This window comes from Ranitomeya variabilis, chromosome 5, assembly GCF_051348905.1.
Source record: "Ranitomeya variabilis isolate aRanVar5 chromosome 5, aRanVar5.hap1, whole genome shotgun sequence".
Lineage (NCBI taxonomy): Eukaryota > Metazoa > Chordata > Amphibia > Anura > Dendrobatidae > Ranitomeya > Ranitomeya variabilis.
The window spans coordinates 5,558,350-5,577,774 of NC_135236.1; the positions used below are offsets into that span (position 1 = coordinate 5,558,350).

Below are 19,425 nucleotides of genomic sequence, written 5' to 3' on the forward strand. Positions count from 1 at the left end.
TGCTCCTCCACAATGATAGAGATGATGACCGGACTGCTCCCCCACAATGATAGAGATAATGACCGGACTGCTCCTCCACAATGATAGAGATGACGACCGGACTGCTCCCCCACAATGATAGAGATGACGCCGGACTGCTCCTCCACAATGATAGAGATGATGACCGGACTGCTCCTCTACAATGATAGAGATGACGACCGGACTGCTCCCCCACAATGATAGAGATGATGACCGGACTGCTCCTCCACAATGATAGAGATGATGACCGGACTGCTCCTCCACAATGATAGAGATGACGACCGGACTGCTCCCCCACAATGATAGAGATGATGACCGGACTGCTCCTCCACAATGATAGAAATGACGACCGGACTGCTCCTCCACAATGATAGAAATGACGACCGGACTGCTCCTCCACAATGATAGAGATGATGACCGGACTGCTCCTCCACAATGATAGAGATGAAGACCGGACTGCTCCTCCACAATGATAGAAATGACGACCGGACTGCTCCTCCACAATGATAAAGATGACGACCGGACTGCTCCTCCACAATGATAGAGATGACGACCGGACTGATCCTCCACAATAATAGAGATGATGACCGGACTGCTCCCTCCACAATGATAGAGATGACGACCGGACTGCTCCCTCCACAATGATAGAGATGATGACCGGACTGCTCCTCCACAATGATAGAGATGACGACCGGACTGCTCCTCCACAATGATAGAGATGACGACCGGACTGCTCCTCCACAATGATAGAGATGACGACCGGACTGCTCCCTCCACAATGATAGAGATGACGACCGGACTGCTCCTCCACAATGATAGAGATGACGACCGGACTTCTCCCCCACAATGATAGAGATGACGACCGGACTGCTCCTCCACAATGATAGAGATGATGACCGGACTGCTCCCTCCACAATGATAGAGATGATGACCGGACTGCTCCTCCACAATGATAGAGATGACGACCGGACTGCTCCTCCACAATGATAGAGATGACGACCGGACTGTTCCCCCACAATGATAGAGATGATGACCGGACTGCTCCTCTACAATGATAGAGATGACGACCGGACTGCTCCTCCACAATGATAGAGATGACGACCGGACTGCTCCCCCACAATGATAGAGATGACGCCGGACTGCTCCTCCACAATGATAGAGATGATGACCGGACTGCTCCCCCACAATGATAGAGATAATGACCGGACTGCTCCTCCACAATGATAGAGATGACGACCGGACTGCTCCCCCACAATGATAGAGATGACGCCGGACTGCTCCTCCACAATGATAGAGATGATGACCGGACTGCTCCTCTACAATGATAGAGATGACGACCGGACTGCTCCCCCACAATGATAGAGATGATGACCGGACTGCTCCTCCACAATGATAGAGATGATGACCGGACTGCTCCTCCACAATGATAGAGATGACGACCGGACTGCTCCCCCACAATGATAGAGATGATGACCGGACTTCTCCCCCACAATGATAGAGATGACGACCGGACTGCTCCTCCACAATGATAGAGATGATGACCGGACTGCTCCCTCCACAATGATAGAGATGATGACCGGACTGCTCCTCCACAATGATAGAGATGATGACCGGACTGCTCCTCCACAATGATAGAGATGACGACCGGACTGCTCCCTCCACAATGATAGAGATGATGACCGGACTGCTCCTCCACAATGATAGAGATGATGACCGGACTGCTCCCCCACAATGATAGAGATGACGACCGGACTGCTCCCCCACAATGATAGAGATGACGACCGGACTGCTCCTCCACAATGATAGAGATGATGACCGGACTGCTCCTCCACAATGATAGAGATGACGTCTGCTACATTTTGCTGCTGTCCCTGTTCCCGTTTTGTGACCCCCGATATCTTAACCCTTGAATATCCCTTGATTGTCGCCCCCATTAACAATCTTGTGATGTCCCAGTAATGGGATCCACATACATAATCCATGAAAGATTAATATGGAGCCCCAAGCGCGTTCCCTGTGAGGATCGTCATCGATCGAGCCCCAAATGTTATCTTAGTAACGAGAATCCCCCCAAATATCCTCCATCGCCTCCTGAAGGTCCCCCGAGAACCGTTGTGGGTTCTGCACTGACCCCACCAGCGTTACAGCTGAGGAGACCCCAATAATGAGCAATTAGTGACGCTACAATAGTAGTGTGTCCCCTGGAACAGAACCCCATTCTTATATGGCCCCCCGGTCGGCCCTGCCCTACTCGGTGGTCCCAGTGATGGCCCCTCCCCACAATGCACCTGTGTGTGGTCCCCAGGGCTGCACTGGCTGATGCTGCCCCAACTCCCCCAGGGTCTGAGACCCCCAGATGTCAGCTCCGGGGTCTGGGCTGGGATCTCCCTGACAGTGCTGCCTTCTCCGGCCCCCTGATCTGCATCCTCCTCTCCCTCCTCCTCCTCCTCCTCCTCCACAAAATGGTTTTTCTTCTGGCAGCGGCTTGTGAGGAGCGGAGGCTTGTGAGGAGACGCCGTCAGCTGCCGCCTTCCTCCCGGGTGCCCCGGCCATGAGCTGACACGGCCGCTCCTCCTCAGGGCTGTGCTGCTGCTGCTGCGTCTCCGCCGCCGGGATCGTCGCCTCCATCGTGTTGCGGGAGGTAAGCAGCATCCGCGTCTTCTCCGGTCCATGGCCGCTCCGCCGCCGCTGTTTACTCCTGACCCAGATTCTCATCACCGGGGTCCTGCTCTGTGGAGGACCGTCCGTCACCATGTAGCCCCCTAGATGCCACACAGGCAGCGGCTGACCGGGGGCGGAGGGGCCATCAGCGAAAATGTCAGTGCCACGGAGGGGCCAGGGACCCCCGAGGATCCCACTACCTGTCAGTACCATGGAGGGGGCCAGGGACCCCCGAGTACCCCAGCACCTGTCAGTGCCACGGAGGGGGCCAGGGACCCCCGAGTACCCCAGCACCTGTCAGTGCCACGGAGGGGGCCAGGGACCCCCGAGGACCCCAGCACCTGTCAGTGCCACGGAGGGGACCAGGGACCCCCGAGGACCCCAGCACCTGTCAGTGCCATGGAGGGGGCCAGGGACCCCCGAGTACCCCAGCACCTGTCAGTGCCACGGAGGGGGCCAGGGACCCCCGAGGACCCCAGCACCTGTCATTACCATGGAGGGGGCCAGGGACCCCCGAGGACCCCAGCACCTGTCAGTGCCACGGAAGGGACCAGGGACCCCCGAGGACCCCAGCACCTGTCATTACCATGGAGGGGGCCAGGGACCCCCGAGGACCCCACTACCTGTCAGTGCCACGGAGGGGGCCAGGGACCCCCGAGGACCCCAGAACCTGTCAGTGCCACGGAGGGGACCAGGGACCCCCGAGGACCCCAGCACCTGTCAGTGCCACGGAGGGGGCCAGGGACCCCCGAGGACCCCAGCACCTGTCAGTGCCACGGAGGGGACCAGGGACCCCCGAGGACCCCAGCACCTGTCATTACCATGGAGGGGGCCAGTTACCCCCGAGGACCCCAGCACCTGTCAGTGCCACGGAGGGGACCAGGGACCCCCGAGGACCCCAGCACCTGTCATTGCCATGGAGGGGGCCAGGGACCCCCGAGGACCCCACTACCTGTCAGTGCCATGGAGGGGGCCAGGGACCCCCGAGTACCCCAGCACCTGTCAGTGCCACGGAGGGGGCCAGGGACCCCCGAGTACCCCAGCACCTGTCAGTGCCACGGAGGGGGCCAGGGACCCCCGAGGACCCCAGCACCTGTCAGTGCCACGGAGGGGACCAGGGACCCCCGAGGACCCCAGCACCTCTCATTACCATGGAGGGGGCCAGGGACCCCCGAGGACCCCAGCACCTGTCAGTGCCACGGAGGGGACCAGGGACCCCCGAGGACCCCAGCACCTGTCATTACCATGGAGGGGGCCAGGGACCCCCGAGTACCCCAGCACCTGTCAGTGCCACGGAGGGGGCCAGGGACCCCCGAGTACCCCAGCACCTGTCAGTGCCATGGAGGGAGCCAGGGACCCCCGAGTACCCCAGCACCTGTCAGTGCCACGGAGGGGGCCAGGGACCCCCGAGTACCCCAGCACCTGTCAGTGCCACGGAGGGGCCAGGGACCCCCGAGTACCCCAGCACCTGTCAGTGCCATGGAGGGGCCAGGGACCCCCGAGGACCCCAGCACCTGTCAGTGCCACGGAGGGGGCCAGGGACCCCCGAGGACCCCAGCACCTGTCAGTGCCACGGAGGGGGCCAGGGACCCCAGCACCTGTCAGTGCCACAGAGGGGGCCAGGGACCCCCGAGTACCCCAGCACCTGTCAGTGCCACGGAGGGGGCCAGGGACCCCCGAGGACCCCAGCACCTGTCAGTGCCACGGAGGGGACCAGGGACCCCCGAGGACCCCAGCACCTGTCATTACCATGGAGGGGGCCAGGGACCCCCGAGTACCCCAGCACCTGTCATTACCATGGAGGGGGCCAGGGACCCCCGAGTACCCCAGCACCTGTCAGTGCCACGGAGGGGGCCAGGGACCCCCGAGTACCCCAGCACCTGTCAGTGCCATGGAGGGAGCCAGGGACCCCCGAGTACCCCAGCACCTGTCAGTGCCACGGAGGGGGCCAGGGACCCCCGAGTACCCCAGCACCTGTCAGTGCCACATAGGGGGCCAGGGACCCCCGAGGACCCCAGCACCTGTCAGTGCCACGGAGGGGGCCAGGGACCTCCGAGGACCCCATCACCTGTCAGTGCCACGGAGGGGGCCAGGGACCCCCGAGTACCCCCAGCACCTGTCAGTGCCACAGAGGGGGCCAGGGACCCCCGAGTACCCCAGCACCTGTCAGTGCCACGGAGGGGGCCAGGGACCCCCGAGGACCCCAGCACCTGTCAGTACCATGGAGGGGGTCACGGACCCCCGAGTACCCCATCACCTGTCAGTGCCACGGAGGGGGCCAGGGACCCCCGAGTACCCCCAGCACCTGTCAGTGCCACAGAGGGGGCCAGGGACCCCCGAGTACCCCAGCACCTGTCAGTGCCATGGAGGGGGCCAGGGACCCCCGAGTACCCCAGCACCTGTCAGTGCCATGGAGGAGGCCAGTGACCCCCGAGTACCCAAGCACCTGTCATTACCATGGAGTGGCCAGGGACCCCCGAGTACCCCAGCACCTGTCAGTGCCATGGAGGGGGCCAGGGACCCTCGAGTACCCCAGCACCTGTCAGTGCCATGGAGGGGGCCAGGGACCCCCGAGTACCCCCAGCACCTGTCAGTGCCATGGAGGGGGCCAGGGACCCTCGAGCACCCCAGCACCTGTCAGTGCCACGGAGGGGGCCAGGGACCCCCGAGTACCCCCAGCACCTGTCAGTGCCATGGAGGGGGCCAGGGACCCTCGAGCACCCCAGCACCTGTCAGTGCCATGGAGGGGGCCAGGGACCCTCGAGTACCCCAGCACCTGTCAGTGCCATGGAGGGGGCCAGGGACCCCGAGTACCCCAGCACCTGTCAGTGCCACGGAGGGGGCCAGGGACCCCCGAGTACCCCCAGCACCTGTCAGTGCCATGGAGGGGGCCAGGGACCCCCGAGTACCCCAGCACCTGTCAGTGCCATGGAGGGGGGACAGGGATCCCCGAGTACCCCAGCACCTGTCTGTGCCATGGAGGGGGCTGGTGACCCCCGAGTACCCCCCAGCACCTGTGAGTGCCATGGAGGGGGCTGGTGACCCCCGAGTACCCCCCAGCATCTGTGAGTGCCATGAAGGGTGCGGTGGGTGAGGGGGCTGGTGACCCCATAGTGCCCCCCCAGCACCGGCCACTTGCTCACTACACGCATACATAGGGGAACATAGTTCGGGGCACACACTTCAGGGTTTGCACTGGGACACACACTTAGGGGTACGCATTGGGGCGCCCATGCACATTTCATGACACACGCTTCGGAGCACACCCGTCGGGGTACAGATTGGGGGCACATTTCTGGGCAAACATCGGGGCACACATTGAGCACACACTGGGGCTTACATTTCGGGGCACACACTGGGGCGCACATTTCAGGGCATACACTGGGGCACATAATGGGGCGAGCATTTCGGGGCACACACTTTGGAGGTATGCACTGGGGTGCACGCATATTGGGGCACACATTGAGCGCACATTTCAGGGCACACACTTCCGGGTACGCACTAGGACGCACATTTCAGGGCACACACTTCGGGGTATTCACTGGGGCGCACATTTCGGGGCACACACTGGGGCGCACATTTTGGGGCACACATTGAGCGCACGTTTCGGGGCACACACTGGGGCGCACATTTTGGGGCACACATTGAGCGCACGTTTCGGGGCACACACTGGGGCGCACATTTTGGGGCACACATTGAGCGCATGTTTCAGGGCACACATTAAGCGCACATTTGGGGCACACATTGAGCTCACGTTTCGGGGCACACACTGGGGAGCACATTTTGGGGTACACATTGAGCGCACGTTTCGGGGCACACTGAGGCGCACATTTTGGGGCACACATTGAGCGCACATTTCGGGGCACACATTAAGCGCACGTTTCGGGGCGCACATTTTGGGGCACACATTGAGCTCACATTTCGGGGCACACATTGAGCGCACGTTTCGGGGCACACACTGGGGCGCACATTTTGGGGTACACATTGAGCGCACGTTTCGGGGCACACACTGAGGCGCACATTTTGGGGCACACATTGAGCGCACATTTCGTGGCACACACTGGGGCGCACATTTTGGGGCACACATTAAGCGCACGTTTCGGGGCGCACATTTTGGGGCACACATTGAGCGCACGTTTCGGGGCACACACTGGGGCGCACATTTTGGGGTACACATTGAGCGCACGTTTCGGGGCACACACTGAGGCGCACATTTTGGGGCACACATTGAGCGCACATTTCGGGGCACACATTAAGCGCACGTTTCGGGGCGCTCATTTTGGGGCACACATTGAGCGCACGTTTCGGGGCACACACTGGGGCGCACATTTTGGGGCACACATTGAGCGCACGTTTCGGGGCACACACTGGAGCGCACATTTTGGGGCACACATTGAGCGCACATTTCGGGGCACACATTAAGCGCACGTTTCGGGGCACACATTTTGGGGCACACATTGAGCGCACGTTTCGGGGCACACACTGAGGCACACATTTTGGGGCACACATTGAGCGCACATTTCGGGGCACACATTAAGCGCACGTTTGGGGCACACATTTTGGGGCACACATTGAGCGCACGTTTTGGGGCACACACTGAGGCACACATTTTGGGGCACACATTGAGCGCACGTTTCTGGGCACACACTGGAGCGCACATTTCGGGGCACACATTGAGCGCACATTTCGGGGCACACGTCGGCTCTGCTCGGCCATTTCTGTACCTGCAGGCAAAATAAAAATACATGGGGTCCCCAGAGAGGCAGCGCTGCATCTGCACCAGCTGAGTGTGAGGTAGAGGAGGGGGCGAGGGAGACTCGGCGAAACCAAGGGGAGGGGGCCCGCGGCTTGGTGAGATAGGAGAGGGGTGAGGGGATGCTGGAGAGATACAGGAGCCTGGGAAGAAGAGAAGGGAGCCATGAAGATGGGAGTCGGGGAGGGCAGCCATACGTGGGGGGCAGAGGATGACGGCTGATGCTGGGGGCCGCTGGATAGAAGAGGATGCAGATTGGATAAGACGGTGGGTACCGGAGATGGGGGGTGGTCGGAGAGGGAGGATGATGGGGGTGGGGGGATGCTGCAGCCCGTGTAGGATTATATCATGTAAATGATGAGATGCCGCGTAGCCTCCATATTCCCCGGCAGATGCTGCAGACCCCTCATACATGACCGGCCACAGCTGGGACACGGTGGGGGCTCGGAGACATGCTGCTGCCTGTAGTCCTCCTCTGTTGTGCAGCCTTTTGTTGCCGAGGCCTGGACGCTGCTGAGAAGCCCCCCGGTGACAGCTCCTTCCTGTCATCCATCATTAATATGGATGGAGATGCAGGATGGACGTGGCCCATGCCGGAGACATAGCAACCCCCTGACATCAGGGCCCCGAACTCCCCAGTAAGAGGGCCACTATAGGGACAAAATGGCGTCTACCACAGTCATGAATATTCAATAAACCCCCATCCTGGTATCTGACACTTCTCCACAATTCAGGATAATGAGAAACCACCTGTGCGCTGTGTATGGCTCTGCTGGGGCTTGTAGTCTCCACCAGGACTGAAATGTGTCCCCGGAGACCAAGTTCTGCTTTACTATCATGATGGGTCTGGGTGCTGGGGCCATGTACAGGATGAGAGGACTGATGGGTCCGGGTGCTGGAGCTGTGTACAGGATGAGAGGACTGATGGGTCCGGGTGCTGGAGCTGTGTACAGGATGAGAGGACTGATGGGTCCGGGTGCTGGGGCCATGTACAGGATGAGAGGACTGATGGGTCCAGGTGCTGGGGCCATGTACAGTATGTGAGGACTGATGGGTCCAGGTGCTGGGGCCATGTACAGGATGTGAGGACTGATGGGTCCGGGTGCTGGGGCCATGTACAGTATGTGAGGACTGATGGGTCTGGGTGCTGGGGCCATGTACAGGATGAGAGGACTGATGGGTCCAGGTGCTGGGGCCGTGTACAGGATGTGAGGACTGATGGGTCCATGTGCTGGGGCCGTGTACAGGATGTGAGGACTGATGGGTCCGGGTGCTGGGGCCGTGTACAGGATGTGAGGACTGATGGGTCCAGGTGCTGGGGCCATGTACAGGATGAGAGGACTGATGGGTCCGGGTGCTGGGGCCGTGTACAGGATGAGAGGACTGATGGGTCCGGGTGCTGGAGCTGTGTACAGGATGAGAGGACTGATGGGTCCATGTGCTGGAGCTGTGTATGGGATGTGAGGACTGATGGGTCCGGGTGCTGGGGCCGTGTACAGGATGTGAGGACTGATGGGTCCAGGTGCTGGGGCCATGTACAGGATGAGAGGACTGATGGGTCCGGGTGCTGGAGCTGTGTACAGGATGAGAGGACTGATGGGTCCATGTGCTGGAGCTGTGTATGGGATGTGAGGGCTGATGGGTCCATGTGCTGGGGCCGTGTACAGGATGAGAGGACTGATGGGTCCGGGTGCTGGGGCCGTGTACAGGATGTGAGGACTGATGGGTCCGGGTGCTGGAGCTGTGTACAGGATGAGAGGACTGATGGGTCCATGTGCTGGAGCTGTGTATGGGATGTGAGGACTGATGGGTCCGGGTGCTGGGGCCATGTACAGGATGAGAGGACTGATGGGTCCAGGTGCTGGGGCCATGTACAGGATGAGAGGACTGATGGGTCCGGGTGCTGGGGCCGTGTACAGGATGTGAGGACTGATGGGTCCGGGTGCTGGAGCTGTGTACAGGATGAGAGGACTGATGGGTCCATGTGCTGGAGCTGTGTATGGGATGTGAGGGCTGATGGGTCCGGGTGCTGGGGCCATGTACAGGATGTGAGGACTGATGGGTCCGGGTGCTGGGGCCGTGTACAGGATGTGAGGACTGATGGGTCCGGGTGCTGGAGCTGTGTATGGGATGTGAGGGCTGATGGGTCCGGGTGCTGGGGCCGTGTACAGGATGAGAGGACTGATGGGTCCGGGTGCTGGGGCCGTGTACAGGATGTGAGGACTGATGGGTCCGGGTGCTGGGGCCATGTACAGGATGTGAGGACTGATGGGTCCGGGTGCTGGGGCCGTGTACAGGATGTGAGGACTGATGGGTCCATGTGCTGGAGCTGTGTATGGGATGTGAGGGCTGATGGGTCCATGTGCTGGGGCCGTGTACAGGATGTGAGGACTGATGGGTCCGGGTGCTGGGGCCATGTACAGGATGAGAGGACTGATGGGTCCAGGTGCTGGGGCCGTGTACAGGATGTGAGGACTGATGGGTCCGGGTGCTGGGGCCGTGTACAGGATGTGAGGACTGATGGGTCCGGGTGCTGGGGCCATGTACAGTATGTGAGGACTGATGGGTCTGGGTGCTGGGGCCGTGTACAGGATGTGAGGACTGATGGGTCCGGGTGCTGGAGCCATGTACAGTATGTGAGGACTGATGGGTCTGGGTGCTGGGGCCGTGTACAGGATGTGAGGACTGATGGGTCCGGGTGCTGGGGCCGTGTACAGGATGAGAGGACTGATGGGTCCGGGTGCTGGAGCTGTGTATGGGATGTGAGTACTGATGGGTCCATGTGCTGGGGCCGTGTACAGGATTTGAGGACTGATGGGTCCGGGTGCTGGAGCTGTGTACAGGATCAGAGGACTGATGGGTCCGGGTGCTGGAGCTGTGTACAGGATGAGAGGACTGATGGGTCCGGGTGCTGGGGCCATGTACAGTATGTGAGGACTGATGGGTCTGGGTGCTGGGGCCGTGTACAGGATGTGAGGACTGATGGGTCCGGGTGCTGGGGCCGTGTACAGGATGAGAGGACTGATGGGTCCGGGTGCTGGAGCTGTGTATGGGATGTGAGGACTGATGGGTCCATGTGCTGGAGCTGTGTACAGGATGTGAGGACTGATGGGTCCGGGTGCTGGAGCTGTGTACAGGATGTGAGGACTGATGGGTCCGGGTGCTGGGGCCATGTACAGGATGAGAGGACTGATGGGTCCGGGTGCTGGAGCTGTGTATGGGATGTGAGGACTGATGGGTCCATGTGCTGGAGCTGTGTATGGGATGTGAGGGCTGATGGGTCCATGTGCTGGGGCTGTGTACAGGATGAGAGGACTGATGGGTCCGGGTGCTGGGGCTGTGTACAGGATGAGAGGACTGATGGGTCCGGGTGCTGGAGCTGTGTATGGGATGTGAGGACTGATGGGTCCATGTGCTGGAGCTGTGTATGGGATGTGAGGGCTGATGGGTCCATGTGCTGGGGCTGTGTACAGGATGAGAGGACTGATGGGTCCGGGTGCTGGGGCCGTGTACAGGATGAGAGGACTGATGGGTCCGGGTGCTGGGGCTGTGTACAGGATGAGAGGACTGATGGGTCCGGGTGCTGGAGCTGTGTACAGGATGAGAGGACTGATGGGTCCGGGTGCTGGAGCTGTGTATGGGATGAGAGGACTGATGGGTCCGGGTGCTGGAGCCGTGTACAGGATGAGAGGACTGATGGGTCCGGGTGCTGGGGCCGTGTACAGGATGAGAGGACTGATGGGTCCGGGTGCTGGAGCCGTGTACAGGATGAGAGGACTGATGGGTCCGGGTGCTGGAGCTGTGTACAGGATGAGAGGACTGATGGGTCCGGGTGCTGGGGCTGTGTACAGGATGAGAGGACTGATGGGTCCGGGTGCTGGGGCCGTGTACAGGATGAGAGGACTGATGGGTCCGGGTGCTGGAGCTGTGTACAGGATGAGAGGACTGATGGGTCCGGGTGCTGGGGCCGTGTACAGGATGAGAGGACTGATGGGTCCGGGTGCTGGGGCTGTGTACAGGATGAGAGGACTGATGGGTCCGGGTGCTGGAGCTGTGTACAGGATGAGAGGACTGATGGGTCCGGGTGCTGGAGCTGTGTATGGGATGAGAGGACTGATGGGTCCGGGTGCTGGGGCTGTGTACAGGATGAGATGACTGATGGGTCCGGGTGCTGGAGCCGTGTACAGGATGAGAGGACTGATGGGTCCGGGTGCTGGGGCCGTGTACAGGATGAGAGGACTGATGGGTCCGGGTGCTGGAGCCGTGTACAGGATGAGAGGACTGATGGGTCCGGGTGCTGGAGCTGTGTACAGGATGAGAGGACTGATGGGTCCGGGTGCTGGGGCTGTGTACAGGATGAGAGGACTGATGGGTCCGGGTGCTGGGGCCGTGTACAGGATGAGAGGACTGATGGGTCCGGGTGCTGGAGCTGTGTATGGGATGTGAGGACTGATGGGTCCATGTGCTGGAGCTGTGTATGGGATGTGAGGGCTGATGGGTCCATGTGCTGGGGCCGTGTACAGGATGTGAGGACTGATGGGTCCGGGTGCTGGGGCCATGTACAGGATGAGAGGACTGATGGGTCCAGGTGCTGGGGCCATGTACAGGATGAGAGGACTGATGGGTCCAGGTGCTGGGGCCGTGTACAGGATGTGAGGACTGATGGGTCCGGGTGCTGGGGCCGTGTACAGGATGTGAGGACTGATGGGTCGGGGTGCTGGGGCCATGTACAGTATGTGAGGACTGATGGGTCTGGGTGCTGGGGCCGTGTACAGGATGTGAGGACTGATGGGTCCGGGTGCTGGAGCCATGTACAGTATGTGAGGACTGATGGGTCTGGGTGCTGGGGCCGTGTACAGGATGTGAGGACTGATGGGTCCATGTGCTGGAGCTGTGTGTGGGATGTGAGTACTGATGGGTCCATGTGCTGGGGCCGTGTACAGGATGTGAGGACTGATGGGTCCGGGTGCTGGAGCTGTGTATGGGATGTGAGTACTGATGGGTCCATGTGCTGGGGCCGTGTACAGGATTTGAGGACTGATGGGTCCGGGTGCTGGAGCTGTGTACAGGATCAGAGGACTGATGGGTCCGGGTGCTGGAGCTGTGTACAGGATGAGAGGACTGATGGGTCCGGGTGCTGGGGCCATGTACAGTATGTGAGGACTGATGGGTCTGGGTGCTGGGGCCGTGTACAGGATGTGAGGACTGATGGGTCCGGGTGCTGGGGCCGTGTACAGGATGAGAGGACTGATGGGTCCGGGTGCTGGAGCTGTGTATGGGATGTGAGGACTGATGGGTCCATGTGCTGGAGCTGTGTACAGGATGTGAGGACTGATGGGTCCGGGTGCTGGAGCTGTGTACAGGATGTGAGGACTGATGGGTCCGGGTGCTGGGGCCATGTACAGGATGAGAGGACTGATGGGTCCGGGTGCTGGAGCTGTGTATGGGATGTGAGGACTGATGGGTCCATGTGCTGGAGCTGTGTATGGGATGTGAGGGCTGATGGGTCCATGTGCTGGGGCTGTGTACAGGATGAGAGGACTGATGGGTCCGGGTGCTGGGGCTGTGTACAGGATGAGAGGACTGATGGGTCCGGGTGCTGGAGCTGTGTACAGGATGAGAGGACTGATGGGTCCGGGTGCTGGAGCTGTGTACAGGATGAGAGGACTGATGGGTCCGGGTGCTGGGGCTGTGTACAGGATGAGAGGACTGATGTGTCCGGTGCTGGAGCCGTGTACAGGATGAGAGGACTGATGGGTCCGGGTGCTGGGGCCGTGTACAGGATGAGAGGACTGATGGGTCCGGGTGCTGGAGCCGTGTACAGGATGAGAGGACTGATGGGTCCGGGTGCTGGGGCCGTGTACAGGATGAGAGGACTGATGGGTCCGGGTGCTGGGGCTGTGTACAGGATGAGAGGACTGATGGGTCCGGGTGCTGGGGCTGTGTACAGGATGAGAGGACTGATGGGTCCGGGTGCTGGGGCCGTGTACAGGATGAGAGGACTGATGGGTCCGGGTGCTGGAGCTGTGTATGGGATGTGAGGACTGATGGGTCCATGTGCTGGAGCTGTGTACAGGATGTGAGGACTGATGGGTCCGGGTGCTGGAGCTGTGTACAGGATGTGAGGACTGATGGGTCCGGGTGCTGGGGCCATGTACAGGATGAGAGGACTGATGGGTCCGGGTGCTGGAGCTGTGTATGGGATGTGAGGACTGATGGGTCCATGTGCTGGAGCTGTGTATGGGATGTGAGGGCTGATGGGTCCATGTGCTGGGGCTGTGTACAGGATGAGAGGACTGATGGGTCCAGGTGCTGGGGCTGTGTACAGGATGAGAGGACTGATGGGTCCGGGTGCTGGAGCTGTGTATGGGATGTGAGGACTGATGGGTCCATGTGCTGGAGCTGTGTATGGTATGTGAGGGCTGATGGGTCCATGTGCTGGGGCTGTGTACAGGATGAGAGGACTGATGGGTCCGGGTGCTGGGGCCGTGTACAGGATGAGAGGACTGATGGGTCCGGGTGCTGGGGCTGTGTACAGGATGAGAGGACTGATGGGTCCGGGTGCTGGAGCTGTGTACAGGATGAGAGGACTGATGGGTCCGGGTGCTGGAGCTGTGTATGGGATGAGAGGACTGATGGGTCCGGGTGCTGGGGCTGTGTACAGGATGAGAGGACTGATGGGTCCGGGTGCTGGAGCCGTGTACAGGATGAGAGGACTGATGGGTCCGGGTGCTGGGGCCGTGTACAGGATGAGAGGACTGATGGGTCCGGGTGCTGGGGCTGTGTACAGGATGAGAGGACTGATGGGTCCGGGTGCTGGGGCTGTGTACAGGATGAGAGGACTGATGGGTCCGGGTGCTGGAGCCGTGTACAGGATGAGAGGACTGATGGGTCCGGGTGCTGGGGCCGTGTACAGGATGAGAGGACTGATGGGTCCAGGTGCTGGGGCCGTGTACAGGATGAGAGGACTGATGGGTCCGGGTGCTGGAGCTGTGTATGGGATGTGAGGGCTGATGGGTCCGGGTGCTGGGGCCATGTACAGGATGAGAGGACTGATGGGTCCGGGTGCTGGAGCTGTGTATGGGATGTGAGGACTGATGGGTCCATGTGCTGGAGCTGTGTATGGGATGTGAGGGCTGATGGGTCCATGTGCTGGGGCCGTGTACAGGATGAGAGGACTGATGGGTCCGGGTGCTGGGGCCGTGTACAGGATGAGAGGACTGATGGGTCCGGGTGCTGGGGCCATGTACAGGATGAGAGGACTGATGGGTCCGGGTGCTGGAGCTGTGTATGGGATGTGAGTACTGATGGGTCCATGTGCTGGGGCCGTGTACAGGATTTGAGGACTGATGGGTCCGGGTGCTGGAGCTGTGTACAGGATGAGAGGACTGATGGGTCCGGGTGCTGGGGCCGTGTACAGGATGTGAGGACTGATGGGTCCGGGTGCTGGGGCCGTGTACATGATGAGAGGACTGATGGGTCCGGGTGCTGGAGCTGTGTACAGGATGAGAGGACTGATGGGTCCGGGTGCTGGGGCCGTGTACAGGATGTGAGGACTGATGGGTCCGGGTGCTGGGGCCGTGTACAGGATGTGAGGACTGATGGGTCCGGGTGCTGGAGCTGTGTACAGGATGAGAGGACTGATGGGTCCGGGTGCTGGAGCTGTGTACAGGATGAGAGGACTGATGGGTCCGGGTGCTGGAGCTGTGTATGGGATGTGAGGACTGATGGGTCCGGGTGCTGGGGCCGTGTACAGGATGTGAGGACTGATGGGTCCAGGTGCTGGAGCCATGTACATGATGTGAGGACTGATGGGTCTGGGTGCTGGAGCTGTTTATGGGATGTGAGTACTGCTGGGTCCGGGTGCTGGGGCCGTGTACAGGATGAGAGGACTGATGGGTCCGGGTGCTGGAGCTGTGTACAGGATGAGAGGACTGATGGGTCCGGGTGCTGGAGCTGTGTATGGGATGTGAGGACTGATGGGTCCGGGTGCTGGGGCCGTGTACAGGATGTGAGGACTGATGGGTCCAGGTGCTGGAGCCATGTACATGATGTGAGGACTGATGGGTCTGGGTGCTGGAGCTGTGTACAGGATGAGAGGACTGATGGGTCCGGGTGCTGGAGCTGTGTATGGGATGTGAGTACTGATGGGTCCAGGTGCTGGGGCCGTGTACAGGATGTGAGGACTGATGGGTCCAGGTGCTGGGTGTACAGGATGTGAGGACTGATGGGTCCGGGAGCTGGGTGTACAGGATGTGAGGACTGATGGGTCCGGGTGCTGGGTGTACGGATGTGAGGACTGATGGGTCCGGGTACTGGGTGTACAGGATGTGAGGGCTGATGGGTCCGGGAGCTGGGTGTACGGGATGTGAGGGCTGATGGGTCCGGTTGCTGGGTGTACGAGATGTACAGGATGTGAGGACTGATGGGTCTGGGTGCTGGGTTTACAGGATGTGAGGGCTGATGGGTCCGGGTGCTGGGTGTACGGGATGTAAGGACTGATGGGTCCGGTTGCTGGGTGTACAGAATTTGAGGACTGATGGGTCCGGTTGCTGGGTGTACAGGATGTGAGGACTGATGGGTCCGGGTGCTGGGTGTACAGGATGTGAGGACTGATGGGTCCGGTTGCTGGGTGTACAGAATTTGAGGGCTGATGGGTCCGGTTGCTGGGTGTACAGAATGTGAGGACTGATGGGTCCGGGTGCTGGGTGTACGAGATGTACAGCATGTGAGGACTGATGGGTCCTGGTGCTGGGTGTACAGGATGTGAGGACTGATGGGTCCGAGTGCTGGGTGTACAGGATGTGAGGACTGATGAGTCCGGGTGCTGGGTGTACGTGATGTGAGGACTGATGGGTCCGGGTGCTGGGTGTACAGGATGTGAGGGCTGATGGGTCCGGGTGCTGGGTGTACAGGATGTGAGGGCTGATGGGTCCGGTTGCTGGGTGTACAGGATGTGAGGACTGGGGTCCGGGTGTTGGGTGTACCGGATGTGAGGACTGATGGTTCCGGGTGCTGGGTGTACAGGATGTGAGGACTGATGGGCCCGGGTACTGGGTGTACAGGATGTGAGGGCTTATGGGTCCGGGTGCTGGGTGTACGGGATGTGAGGGCTGATGGGTCCGGGTGCTGGGTGTACGGGATGTGAGGGCTGATGGGTCCAGTTGCTGGGTGTACAGAATGTGAGGACTGATGGGTCCGGGTGCTGGGTGTACAGCATGTGAGGACTGATGGGTCCTGGTGCTGGGTGTACAGGATGTGAGAACTGATGGGTCCGGTTGCTGGGTGTACAGGATGTGAGGACTGATGGGTCCGAGTGCTGGGTGTACAGGATGTGAGGACTGATGGGTCCGGGTGCTGGGTGTACGGGATGTGAGGACTGATGGGTCCGGGTGCTGGGTGTACGGGATGTGAGGACTGATGGGTCCGGGTGCTGGGTGTACAGGATGTGAGGACTGATGGGTCTGGGTGCTGGGTGTACAGAATGTGAGGACTGATGGGTCCAGGTGCTGGGTGTACGGGATGTGAGGACTGATGGGTCCAGGTGCTGGGTGTACAGGATGTGAGGACTGATGGGTCCGGGTGCTGGGTGTACGGGATGTGAGGGCTGATGGGTCTGGGTGTTGGGTGTACGAGATGTGAGGGCTGATGGGTCTGGGTGTACGGGATGTGAGGACTGATGGGTCTAGGTGCTGGGTGTACAGGATGTGAGGGCTGATGGGTCCGGTTGCTGGGTGTACAGAATGTGAGGACTGATGGGTCCAGGTGCTGGGTGTGCGGGATGTGAGGACTGATGGGTCCGGGTGCTGGGTGTACAGGATGTGAGGACTGATGGGTCCGGGTGCTGGATGTACGGGATGTGAGGACTGATGGGTCCGGGAGCTTAGACTGTGGACTAGAAATGACAGCTCAAGGGTCCAGGTGCTGGGCCTGAGTACAGAATGTGAGGGCTGATGGGTCCAGGTCTGGGACTGTGTACGGTATGTGGGCACTGATGGGTCCGGCTCCCTGGGCCATGAAACGGGATGTGAGGGCTGAAGGGTCCGGCTGCTGGAAAGTTACTAGATTTGAGGACTGATGGGTCCTGGTGCTGGGAGTTTGGGATGTGAGGAATGAAGGGTTTGGATGCTGGGGACGCGCTCTAGATGTGAGGACTGATGGCAGTGGTGCCAGATTATCAGAATTTCTTGACTGTCGGGCTTTAGGGAAGGCTTGTTTACTTTATACATGTATGGTCATTGTTGTCTCTTGCTGTAGGAGACCTCCATGCTCCTTCATTCTTATTGCTGTGGTCAGACACTGGGTGCAGGACAGGGACATTAAGTAGGTGAGGAGCACCATGGGATGCTGATTATGGTCTTATCTAACAGCACTGAGGACTCAGTTATCACATCTTGTTCTCTGAACCTTACAGTCTCCTAGGACACCCGAGAGTGGAGCTTAAAGAGGCCTTCATGAGTCTCAAGTCTGCTCTGTTCTCAGGTCTGAGCCATTTTCTGGTCTGGGCTGTTTTCTGGTCTGGGTCGTTCTTTTGTCTAGGCCGTTATCTGAACTGGATCATTCTGTGGAGTGGACTGTTCTCTGGTCTGGGCAGTTTTCTGGTGTGGGACATTTCTTGATTTAAAGAGGACACCAGCTGTCCATGTGTCTGGCAAATGGACCTGCATGCCTCTTTATCTGAGACACACATTTAGTGGGGTCCCGGACGTCCTTTGGCCTTCTACATCACATCCTCTCATCGTGGCATATTAGATGAAAGTGCTCATATTAGATGAAGGTTCCTGTTAGATGAATGTGCCCATATTAAATGGAGATGCTAGGTGCCATATTAGATGGATGTGTTCATTATATGGAGGTGCACATATTAGATGGAGTTACCCCCATTAAATGGGGCTGGAAATATTTGATGACGGTTCCCATTAGAGTGTGGTACCCATATTAGATGGAGGTGCCCATATTAAATGGAACTACTCATTAGATGAAGGTGTACATATTAGATGGAGGTGTTGATTATTTGGATGTGCCCGTATTAGATGAAGGTACCCAATAAATGGAGCTGGCAATATTTGATGAAGGTGCCAATTAGAGTGTGGTACCCATATTAGATGGAAGTGCCCATATTATATGGAGGTGTTGATTATATGGAGGTGCCCATATTAGATGGATGTGCCCATATTAGATGAAGTTACCCAATAAATGGAGCTGGCAATATTTGATGAAGGTGCCCATTAAACCATTAGCAGATGGTACCATATTTGATGGAGGTGCCCATATTATATGGAGGTGTTCATTATATGGAGGTGCCCATTTTAGATGGATGTACGCATTAAATGGAGCTGGAAATATTTGATGAAGGTGCCCATTAGAGTGTGGTAACCATATTAGATGGAGGTGCCCATTAAATGGAGGCACCCATAATAATGGAGCATCCGTTAGATGGACGTGCCCATATTAGATGGAGGTGCCGATATTACATGGAGGTGTCCACAAGTTCTAAGCCGATTCTATCCAAAATGTGCTAAGATCATTGCAATGTGAAGACCAGGGACAGGAGGAGAAGCCAAGGTCATTACACCACTCTTGTGACATGGAGCATTGTCCTTCTACCATGAAGATAGGAATGGCTACAATGTTTAATTAAGCCCTACTGTCTACACCTCCAACAGGAATCAGAGGAGTCAGGGTAAGTTGAGAAAACCTTCCTCAGCATTTCCGCACCTCCACCAGCCTAACAGAAAGGGGTTATTGATTCATGCTGCTTGCACAAGTTCTGCCCCTTCCATCAGCTCGGGGCAGCAGACATCTGGATCCATCGGATAGTGTGCACCGCCAGTTCATTTTCTTGATGAGAGTTACCATGCAGAGAACCCTTGGAAGTTTTTCTGTGAACTCTTCAGTCTCCGTATACTCTTGACATGGATCTCAGACGTTTGTCTGCGACTACTTCGGCACCAATGAGCATGACACATTCAAAGACGCTCAAGTGCTCAATG

General features: G+C 59.0%; 2 protein-coding genes across 2 annotated transcripts in view; one reads left to right on the forward strand and one right to left on the reverse strand.

The window, feature by feature from the left end:
• The window catches only part of FGF11 (fibroblast growth factor 11), a 1,303,510-nt gene that overhangs the window by 454,503 nt on the left and 829,582 nt on the right, over nucleotides 1-19,425 (reverse strand). The window lies entirely within an intron of this gene.
• The window catches only part of NLGN2 (neuroligin 2), a 216,303-nt gene continuing 204,421 nt past the window's right edge, over nucleotides 7,544-19,425 (forward strand). The window contains exon 1 of the mRNA XM_077261497.1: nucleotides 7,544-7,699. The gene's annotated coding sequence lies outside the window, so the exon portion shown is untranslated. The remainder of the gene's footprint in view (nucleotides 7,700-19,425) is intronic.